The following is a 12,205-nucleotide window of genomic DNA, read 5'->3' on the forward strand; positions in this document are numbered from 1 at the left end:
CATCTGTGTTTATTTTGCTTGAGCTAAAGCATCAGTTGGGTTTTTTCCTCATTATAATTCGTTCAGCGTCCGCCTAGTCTGTCCGTCCCTCTGTAAATTTTAGACATTTTTTATTTCTTTTCAATAACCACTTTACATCTCAACCAATTCAACTAAGCATATTCTCAGCTTATTTTAGGGGATTGAGGGGGTGAGGAAATAGGGCCAGATTAGGTTATAATTATTAACAGCCAGTCCACGAGAAAACCATGCAAAATTCAAAAATTTGTCCAAACGGAAGGTTGCAACTTGGGAGTTTTTAGTGGCTTAAACTTTTCTACATAAAGGTAGAAGTCAGAATATCCACAAAAAAATGTTGAACCCTGCATCTATTTTTAGTAACAGCTCATTTGCATATATGTCGAAAATCACACAAAATTTAATGGAAAATGTATACAAATTGATCAAGTCAAAAAGTTACCTTTTGTCATCAGTTTATTTTCAAATTTTGTTTTATTTTCGAAGTCATGGTCCAATTAACACAATTAATGAGGAAAAACTTAATTCAAATGAATATTTTATTTTTTTACACATCTATTTATAGATCCTAAATAAATGAGTATGATTTTTTTAGCCATTTTTAGATGCTCGTTTCTCTCAAGACCAAGGTTGAAATTAAATTTAATTAATTGTTACTTTAAGAATGATCTACGGTCTACTTTTTAGTAAAATATTGAGCTTGGGAAATAATATCTACATGTTGTAAATTAACTTTGAAATACCATATTTTGCTATAATTTCACATATTTTAAATAACAGTCTTTTACCATATTTTTGGATTATTTCTATGGTATTTAAATGAAAAAGAGAAGATTCTTAATCTAATATATTTTCCAGAAGAGGAATAAATGATCTGATTTTAGCCCCTTGTTACCAATTTGTTGGAGTTAAATTGTTATCTCCCCTTGTTGGAACTCTTTAGTATTATTGGGTAAAAAGTGACAGGTATGTCAATATGGAAAGAAGAAAGTCATGTATGATTATTTTTTCTTCACCTAGGGAGTTGTTGTGGAGCATTATTGCACTAAGAAAGAGGGAAAACTTATTTTAAGATATTTGAATGTAAGAAAGAAACAACAACTTAGCTTGAATAAACAAATAGCAGGCCCATAGGAAACAATTTCAGTGTGGTGTCACTGGAGGAGGGACAACCTACATTATTACCTACCAAGAATTCCATAGAAAGTAAAAAAAGAAATAAAAGGTCATCAGATGTTTTTTTTTCTATTTGGGGCATATACATGTAGTAGCTAAGTTACCTATAGGGTTCTGTCCTCGGGGAATCTACATGTATTTCATGGTAATTACTAGTCCGAAAAATCTGACGTTTTTCTGGCGTTTTTACGATTTTGATATTTTACATGCCAGGAAAACGTCAGAACCGGCGCCATTACGTAAACCGGGAAATCGCCGCCTCCAACCGGAGGCGGGCATTCTCTGGTTGATTTTAGATTCTTGCGAACTGAATGAAATTTCAAAGTCAAAAGTTATCAATAATACAATACTTAAAGAACTTACCAATATAGTTTTTATGGTTCATTTATGAAATAAATAATCCGTTGAAAAAGATTTTATCACACTGTCGAGATTTGTCTTCAAATCGTGCATTTTAAAATCTTGAATGTCCTGTTACGAAATGTGGAGTGAGATTTTCTTTTCAGCGATACTGGTGAGTACTAGAGCCATTGTGCTTTTGATAAATTCTGATTTCGGCATTTAGGTTCGGTTCACAAGTCCAGTTGAAGACGGCGAAATTTCCAGTTTTCTTAATGGCTCCGGTTCTGACGTTTTCCTGGCATGTTAAATATCAAAATCGTAAAACAGCCAGAAAAACCTAAGATTTTTCGGTCTAGGTAATTAACAGTTACAAAATTTTTCCTAACAAGTACAATTGAACAGGAAATTAAATCAAATAATAACAGAATATTTTTTAATCAAAATATACATTTAATATTTTGTTTAAGGCACCTGGCCCCCGTTCAAGTTCTAGATCATTTAATTCACTCAAACCATTTCAGGTACATGAGGACAATGAAGAATATTTACAACATATAAATTCAGGTCAGAGGTACAAGTATATGATACATAATCAGAATATGAAAAGGAAAAGAAAAAAGAAAAACACATATGAAACGTGTAGTAATGAAATAAGCGAGGGGAAAAATCATGGAGGACTGACTAATTAAAATCATATATTTTAAATATAAACGTACGTAGTTTTCTTAGTGTCTTTAGCAGCTTGATTTGTCATCAGTTGAGAAAATATCAGAACACAAACAGGTATTTGATTGCATACTCTCAACAAATTCAAAAATAATTGGTGATTTCAATCTACATCTAATTTGTTTACTTTTCATAAATTTAGTGTGTTTTTGAGTTAACCAAACACCGTAATTCCTAGGAATATTTTTAATTTTACATTACATACTTTAAACTACTGTGTTACGTAACATTCATATATTGATAAAGTCAGATCTCCCATCAAAAATCATCATTCAAAAGGAGATGCCACCGATTTAGGTACCCCACTGATAAAGGATCCTCCACGATAAATATTGGCAAAATTATTCGAGGGAGGGTACTACCCCCCCCCCCCCCCCGCAAGAAAATATGAGTCGTTACTGCAGCCAAAACTTTGCCAGGTTGCAGTATAAAGTGGTAAAAATTAAAAACCGGCTATAAACATGATAAAAGACTGGATTCATATTCATTCAAAGTGGGGGGGGGGCTATCAAATTTTGTCAAAATTATTTTCAAAACATTATTAACAAAACTGTATAAGGCTTTGTAAATTAATATTTGATACTTTTTCTGAATCACCATAATGGTATTATTAATACCATTGCAGAGAGATAAATTGTATTTTTTAAAATGTTATTACCGTCTTCCTTGGAAGACGGTATTGTATAGTTGAAGTTTTTTACAGTCTTCGGACTATGCACTTCCTCTCTTTTGTGATTGGTAGAAAATGCATGATGAGAAAATTTTCAATTATTTCATTGGTTGAAATGCTGTTCAAGGCAAGGGAGATAACTTTCTGATGATCTAATTTTCGTACGACTTAACAATTTTGCAAGATTTTCAATCTTAAAAAAAATGACAAAACGAACAACAAAATCAGCAGTAATTAATTCCTAATAACATGATTTTTTGTATAGCAAAAAATAAAAAGATCTCTTTAATTTCATTATAAATAAAATTTGATTTTTATTGCTTGCAGGCTTTACAATTTGTTATTATTCTTTTCCCCTTTCTTGTTTGAAGAAGGAAATGGAATCGGCCGAGGTTTGCCGAAAGCTCTCGGCGAGTCAAAGTTTACGGAGATGACCGAGCGACAACCGTGGTAGGGCTAATGCCAGTAAAAAGCTAATGTAGAAATACAAAATCAAGAAATTCAAAAGAATTATACGGCCTGATAGGTGTAGATCAGTTTACAGTTTAAGTTTGTTGCTAAAGACGGGAAGCTTTTTAAAAAAGCTCTACTTGTATATATATCCACTGAAAACAGTAGGGGAGGGGGTATGTCAGTCGATCAAGGTCAGGATATTAAATATACGAGTGTGTCTAGTACCCAATCGTTTAACCCCATCCACCTCCCCACAATTTACATACTAATATTGAAATGGATAAAATAATGAAAAATTATAAGGGTTCTGGAGGGGTGTTGCTAAAACGAGGAACGGAAAACGTATTATATTTTTTTTATTTTTGATTAAATCACTTTAAATACACAAATTTATAAACAATATATTATATTTTATAAGTTCAGTCCCCCATTATTTAATTCAAGTTGATTGATTCGTGTTCATAAAATCTCTTATTCACGAAAATCGCAGTCATAGCAATGACGTAGAAACGATTTTGAAAGGGTCGGGGGGGGGGGGTAAAATTAAACTTCTCTAAAAAGAATTTGCCAAGCGAAAAAAGAAGACAATTGTTTGATTCGGGAGGTGGGATAAGAGTACACTCCAGCATCTTTCATTTTCTTAAACCCCTTTATGGAGTATTTTGTATAACATCTCTTGTCAGTATTTTTATAAGATTTTACCAATTTAAAATTGGCAGAAAGCAAACAACTTAATTACTGAAGGCTCAAATTTTATATGTTCAAGTCTCAAAATTTATATGAATGAAACTGAAATAGAGTCCGTTTGAATTTAAAAACTTGTAATTTCCCTTTTATTTATTAAAAAGAAACTAACTTACAAAATGTAAGGAGCATGAATATTCATATGATTGTTGAAAAATTGCAAGTAGGCCAATACAATTTATTATGCTTTTTTTCATTTCTAAACAATTGGCAAAATGCTAATCCTCATACTAGGGGTAATTTCTGACAATTTAGTTTAATTTAATTTTTAATTTTAATATTTTTCAATCTAAATTATTATTTCAAAGAAAATTGTTACATGTTTCAATATCTATCAACAACTGTTTAATTTAAAGTTCTATATTTGACTTTGTAACCCATTTAAATTTGAGCAATTTTTTTTCAAAAATTGGCAATTTGTTAATCCCCATATCTCAATTATTTATTATTTCCCAAGCTCAATATTTTGCAAAGATAATGTTTAGAGTTATATTTGTACAATAAAATAAAAAAAAATTAATTTCAAAGATTGGTCTGGGAAGATTTGGGGCATTAAAATTGTAATACTTTTGGCAATTTTTGAAAATTGGCATCATGCCAATTTTCAAGAGTTGTGTGCCCTTTGATATATTGCATATTTGATTATGAAAAATGTCAATTTTGAAAGAACATAGTCTTAAGTTACTTAAAAATACCTTAATGGAAATGCAAGTTAAATTTTGAGTAAAAAAAATCAAATGTGAATTTTACCATTATTTTTGAAATTTTTAAGTGCATTTGCACTTAAATGTGCAAAAAGGAGGTGGCGCTGCCTACAGCTGCCATGTTGAATGATGGGAATTTTTTTGGTCATTTTTTAATAACATATAATAAAGTCTAACTACCAACCAAATCTCAATAAGATATGACATCCTTCAATTTGGACAGTTCTGCATGGTTTTCTCGCGGACTGACTCTTAATTTGTTTTTATTTTAATGATTATATAAAGAACAAGGATCACTTTTGCCCTTTGTTGACCCTAGGAATTTTTGAAAATGTGAAACTGCTTAATTTTTGTTAACAATGCATTAAGTAACATTTAGTCCTTTTGGTGATTGCATGTCTATCAAAAATGACTTAATTTTCTGGCTAGTCAATGCATCATGACGTCACTAAACGCGTCAATTTGACTACATTATGAAGAAGACTACAAAACTGCCATGTTTTTATGCAATTTTACAATTTTTAATATTGAGCGCAACCTCTGATCTAAAAAGCAATTAATAAATGATAGAACTGTTTCTGCGAATTGCAAGTTTTTAGATTAGAGGATGTGCTCATATTACTTTTTTCTCTGAAAGTACTCAAATATACCTGTTTAAGGACAAACGATACGTTCCTTAATAATATATAGATTTTGTCATTGAAGCATGTTAACTCACAAAAATTGAGGTACCTTTCCAGGCATTTGTCAAGATACCAGAGGGTATTTTTTCATAAGGTGAAATTCATAATTTCAGGAAGTTTTATGAATCGTTCATGAACATTCATGATGTGTTTATGAATGGTTCATGACTGGTTCATAAAGATGGTTTTTGAACTTTATTCATGAATATATTCATAAAATGTAGTTCATGAACAAATGATGAATATATATGAATATTGGTAATTTTCATTTTAAAGACACAAAAAATGTAGAGTTCAGGGTGTTATGAATGTTCATGAATTTTCATGAAGACTAAAATAATTGACAAAAATGATTGACAGAAAACACTCATTACTCTCATAATACAACTTTTGCATGCAGATGCAATTGTTGAACAAGCCCCTGCTATAATTTATATTTAATAACATTCTTTCACCAACTGTACAATATTAAAAACAAACACTGCATCATCATTGACAGCATTTTTTTTCAAATTGATTACTTATGTCCCTTCATAATTTAAATTAAACAGTTATATTCATCATAATGTGCTTTAAATAATGTCGTTTCTCATCACACAACTTTGTTCAACCGAATTTTCTTTAACATCAAACTTTAAACAAGTTGTTGGAAGATGAAATATTCTGGAAAAAAAAACTTTGTGAGCTTCGTAAAAAAACGTTTTTATATATTCATCAACAACTAAAAATTCTCCTGTGCGTCTTCACAGCTCAGAATATTCAGTCTGAGGACGAGAGATTGTTAAACGGGACCGTCATGCATACGAAACTAAAATGCAATACATGTATAATTGATGACGTAAAAAATTCGAATTCTTCATTGATAAATCTTATTTTGATATAAAAGATTGTATTTTCAGTGAAAAATTATTCAGAAAGTGTTTGTTATATTTTTTTAAAACAGAAATCTTGGAAATTCGAAACTAACGTATTTCTCGGCTCTACCGTACATTTTTGAATAGGCGCAAACTTGAAACGTGCGAGACGTTGGAAGTGGGTATTTGTAGAATGGAAGGTCTATAATTTGCATAATCACTGATCTTTGTCAACTTTTTATGAAAATAACAGAATATGAAGAAGGAATTAAGACTATATATAGGAACGATCTACTTCATAACTGGTGAGTGACAAAAATGGAGGCAATCACTGAGTCAGAAATCTGTCTGTAAATGTTACTGTCTATTTGTAAAATAAATTAATATGTCTTTTTTTTTAATGAAAGTTTTGTCTAACTTTGCTTTGAGTTGGGATCCAACCATTATATCATACATTAATTATAGACTGAGACTCAAAACATTCATAGGCCTGATTGATCTACAAAATGGCGGTCCAAGAAAATTATGGCTTAAATTCCACTCAGAATGTTTTAATTTGGAAGTGCCTCTGATGCAAAATAAATGAAACTAAAATGCAAGAAAATACAAAAAAGTCTTATTTAATAAGTTTCACAATCATTGGTATTTTCAGAAATTTTTCTTCTTGAAGGAAAAAGAGAAGCACTTCACAAATGTTGATGAGCAGAAGACAAGAAACTCCGGCTGCCAAAAAAAATCTGAGCTCTTGAAAAAGAAAAAAAAGAAATGGAAATATGAATGATATTCAATCAAAGGATCCAAATGATGAAATTCTGAAAATTCCACATGGAGAGACAATAAGGATTTTTGAATTGACCATCACTGCTCGAAATGCTTGAAATCCCTTTAAGCTGTTACCCTGGTGCTGAACAAACTTTTCTCCTAGACTGGAATTAAAAACTGTTCAATTTTTGGCATTAAAACACACTTTGAAACATGCTGAGGAAGGACCCCCTCTCCTCTTGACCAAGTAAGGTTAAACATTCTGCAAGAGGTTGCGTTGAATTGAAAATTTTCATACTTCTACCAGGAATGAACTACATTATTCATTAACTATAGTTTAATATGTCAGAGTTGTCTATTTTAATTCTTTTAACGAAGATTTTGTTGCCATTGTTGGAAAACAAACAAAAATTCTGTGAAATCTTTCAAGATGCTGTATGATAAAACATCTACTTTTACTGTTTTTAGCATGACTTCATGCATTTTCATGAATAAACATGAATAATAATATTGCATTTTTCGTTTACAAATAAGCAAGAATATTCATGAATGCTAATGGTTCATGAAATTTATTCATTCATGAACATTCCTGAAAAAATTCATCAAATTATTCATGAACAGTTCATGAAGATCCAATGAATTTATTATTGGACATTCTTGAAATGATGAATCTTCATGAATATGACTCTTCGTGAATTATTCATGAAAAAAATATTCATGAATATTCATCAATTTTCTTTCATGAATAAAAATTCATGATTTGAAAATGTCCAATAATAAGTTCATAGGATCTTCGTGAACATTTCATGAACATTTCATGAATGAAATTCATGAAAAATTCAAGGAAATTCATGAATTATTCATGATCGTCTAGCAGGGGGAGGAACGTCTCGACTGACCTTGTTTTAAAATTCAAGAACATTGCAATCCCATAAAGCATGTGGTCCAAGACCTCAAGTCAAAAAGAAAAAAAAATGAAATAGGAAATGAAAGTACTCAGTATCTAATTTATGTTGATGTTTAAAATTAAACATAAAGTGGTATATCTACAGGGCCGTTTTATGCATAAACAAACCCGAGCTCTTTAAACGGGTATGGACACAGTTTCAACTGAATTTTTTTTTTACCAATTTTAATTTTTACAGTTCCTAACTATAGTCTGTCCCATGACCATCGTCGCAAACCACGGCCAAAATGTACGCTCCTCTCCCATTCTGGCCGTGGTTGAACGAGGTGAGAATTCTCCGTAGCTCATTAAAATATTGACCAATGCGAGTAAAGCATAGTCGGATGATGAACTTTATCGCGACCTTTCAATATCCAATCGCAGTATAGGAAATATTTATTGTATACTGTTGACGTCAGTTGTTGATTTCGATTGCGATGGAAACAAAACTTGCCACTGACTGAATATGACGTCACAATAGAGAGGCGTAAATATTCAAGATTACGACACTTTTTGTGATCAAGCAGCCACGGGTAGGAGAGAGCTATATATGCGGACTCCGGACCGTGGCTTGAGACGATGTCCCATGACCGGAACACTACTTTTTGCAAAATATCTGAAAATAAATAAATACCTTGGACTTCAACCTATGTCCGATTGGTAGATTGATTTTTTTCCAAACTTCCTGCATTTATCCGAACCTCGAGGTCAACCAGTGTAAACATACGGCGGCAAATTCAAAGTCTACGGGGATTTAACATGGTAAAGTCGTTCATTAGCGTCTAAATTACGGGGCCGGGAACCAGTTTTCGAAGGGAGTAGTCGTTCTTTGCAAAATAAATTTCCGAAAAATCTTTAAAAATTAAAGGAATTAGTTTAAATTGCTTTCATTGATAATATAACATTCACTTTGAATTTAAATAAATTTTAACAGCAATTAACAAGTTTAATTATAAACTTCGAGAAAATAGTCCGAATCTAACGAAGTACAACTTGTGGATAATGGATGTTGACATGATGATGCAAGCTCGCCAGTGTTTAAAAACGTAAGTTGTTTATTAATTCTATGGTATTTTTTGCGCTGTTGTTGTTTTACTAGCTAATATACACACACAACAAAGAAGTGTCTACAAATGCTAAAAGTTTAAATGTTTCAAAACGCGTGATATTGATGACATTAGATACAACGATTTCAGCTATTTGGTTAGTGTTATAGTGCTCTGTCAAGGTCTGTATGTAAGCCCATGTGTGAAAAATGTAAAGGGTATTTCTATGATAATAATAGAGCAAGAAGATGGTTAAAGAAATAGGTGAAATAATACCAAAAAAGAAAATTACTGCTGATTATCATAGTAAATAAAGTTTTAAAATTTTATTTCTACTTTCATTTTCAATTCATAACATTTCATGTACATGCATTCGGCAGATACATAACAAGCTAGAGATCTGAAGTGCATTTTTATTTTACAAGTCGCATGGTCCTGATTACACATTTATGGCACACAATGGAACTCAGAGCATCCATGATAGATCACGCTATTATCCAAAAGAACAAGGAGGATTTTATTGACTCGTGTGGAATAATAAATGATCATCATCTTAACTGTTCAGATCATCTTCCGATATTTCTGAATATACGTCTACCATGTAAATTTCCAACATTTAATGGGCGTAAGAGAAATAGTGATGATGACGTGTATGTAAACTGAAAACGAGTTACAAACGACCATGTGCTATTATATAGACAGTGTATCCAGGAAGGGCTACAGAACCTAGAAAGAAATTTGGTGGGAAAAACTGAAGGTGAACTTGATGAGTATATAGGGGACCTAACGAATGTCTTTTTGAACGCAGCCAAACGATCACTTCATAGAAAGAGATATCGTTCATATTTGAAGCCATATTGGAAATACGGAGATGTAAAGAAACTTCACGCTATTAATCGACAAAAGCGAGCAATGTGGATTGAACATAATAGGCCACGTGGCATGGAATTTCAATCCTACAGAGAATATAAGGCCGCACAAAGGGAGTTTACAAATGCACTTTCTGTTGCTCAAAAGCAGTACGAATTAGAACAACTGGATCAACTACAGAAAACAGCAGAAATAGATATGGGTCTATTTTATCGCACTATCAAAAATCGAAATAAGAAATCATGGACACCCCCATGGACTTCGGATCAACGGAGTGATCATACGCGATCCAGATATCATTCGAACAGCATGGTACGAACACTACAAAACATTTGCTGCAAAGACAAAAGAGCCGTTGTTTGATCAAAGGTTCAAAGAGCATGTAGAACTCTCTGTAATAAACATGAAGGAAGAATCCTATAGAAACTTTGATAAAGTCGGTGATATTATGATAAGGAAAGAAGAGGTTACAGAAGCAATGGAGAAAATGAAAAACGGAAAAAACAGTGCGACATTTAACTCCGGACACGACATAGTCCGGACTTTTTACTACCATTTCCAATTGCGATATCAAAAAAACATTAATATTACTTGGTGGGATTTTCTAGCAGTAGCACATAATCTCATGTTGAACTAACAAGCTTATCTAGTTTGAGAAATATTAAGTCCCAAATATCAAAATCCCATGGGAGAATGGTGGGATTTTCAGTCCCACCAATTATCCCACCATTATCCCATGGGAGAAAAAATCTCAGATGGGAGAAAAAATCTCAGATGGGAGAAAAAATCTCAGATGGGATTTTTTCTCCCATCTGAGATTTTTTCTCCCATGAAATTGTAATCATGGGATAAATCCCACGAACACTCATCAGTGGGATATTTTCTCCCACATACTGTCATGCATAGGATTTATCCCATTAAGTCCACTGTATGGGATATTTTCTCCCATCAATACTTGAATGTGGGATAAATAAGCCTTGCCAATGAAAAATATTACATAAATCCCACTATTTATTATATTAATAAATCATGTATGCTACAGATATTTCTGCCAGTATTTAAGAATGATACCCACAAATAACACACTTTAACTTATTAAGGGAGGGTCAGTGATTCTCTTGATTTTGACAAACTTGCTGAGTTCAACATATAGGATGACCACTATTATAGTAATCACTTTAAGATAATCATTAGCCTAACAAACCACACAATATAATTTTATTCCAATAAGCCTTAACGTTGCAGTTTGTATTTGTATTTTGTTTTCATAAGTTCATACCATTCATAACTGTTTTGCATCTCTGTTTATGATCAAGAAAATAAAAGACTCTTAGTACTAGTAAATGATAAGGAAAATGGAGAGTACAGGAAGTTTCAACTATGCTCTACCAGATTTCATCCGCTGCATGAAAATCAGTTTACTATTTCTTTATCTTTAATTATTACTAATATACAATTACATGTTGCAGCAGTTTGAATTTCCTCTGGTCTAGATTTCATTTATCTTTGTGCCCAGTCCAGCAAGTACTTTGTTTTTCCCCCTAAGCGCTGTTTCAAATTAAGAATAGTAAAATCATAAAACAGATGCTTTTTTTGGTTACTGTCACAATGATAACAGCAATAACATACGCCATACGGTTAATCATTCCCAGTTAATGCTGCAACTGTCCTGACCACAACCACAGGTCTTCATTTTTTAGAATTTCGAACCCGATCGAATTTTAAAAAATATTCAAGTATTCAAATGATGCTAAGTAAATTCAGGACAGGGTTTATATATAAGGTTTATATATATATATATATATATATATATATATATATATATATATATATATATATATATATATATATATATATATATAATTCTTTAAGTGTCAATATAAGTATAGTACTGTTGAAGTCAACAATAATGAATAAAACATGTTTTAATTGTGTAAACAGTGTATTTTTGCTTGCTAAAGGGGAAATTACATTTCTTCTAGCATGTAAATATGTCATAAGAAATTGAAAATATTGTGCTGAAGAATACTTATAAAAATCCTAAATGCTCAACTCTGGCCTAAAAAGAATGGACTTTGTGTAAAACAATTTCTAGTCATTTTTAACTACAGAACCCGATAAAATTTAATGTATGCTTTATTATTTTTTTGTTGTTGTAATGTAACGTTGCAGTTTTGTGTATTGAGCATTCAATTTTTTAATCTTGTAAAT

This window comes from Saccostrea cucullata, unplaced genomic scaffold (assembly GCF_032062105.1).
Source record: "Saccostrea cucullata isolate Sc308-1 unplaced genomic scaffold, CSIRO_AGI_Scuc_v1 ctg4900, whole genome shotgun sequence".
Taxonomy (NCBI): domain Eukaryota; kingdom Metazoa; phylum Mollusca; class Bivalvia; order Ostreida; family Ostreidae; genus Saccostrea; species Saccostrea cuccullata.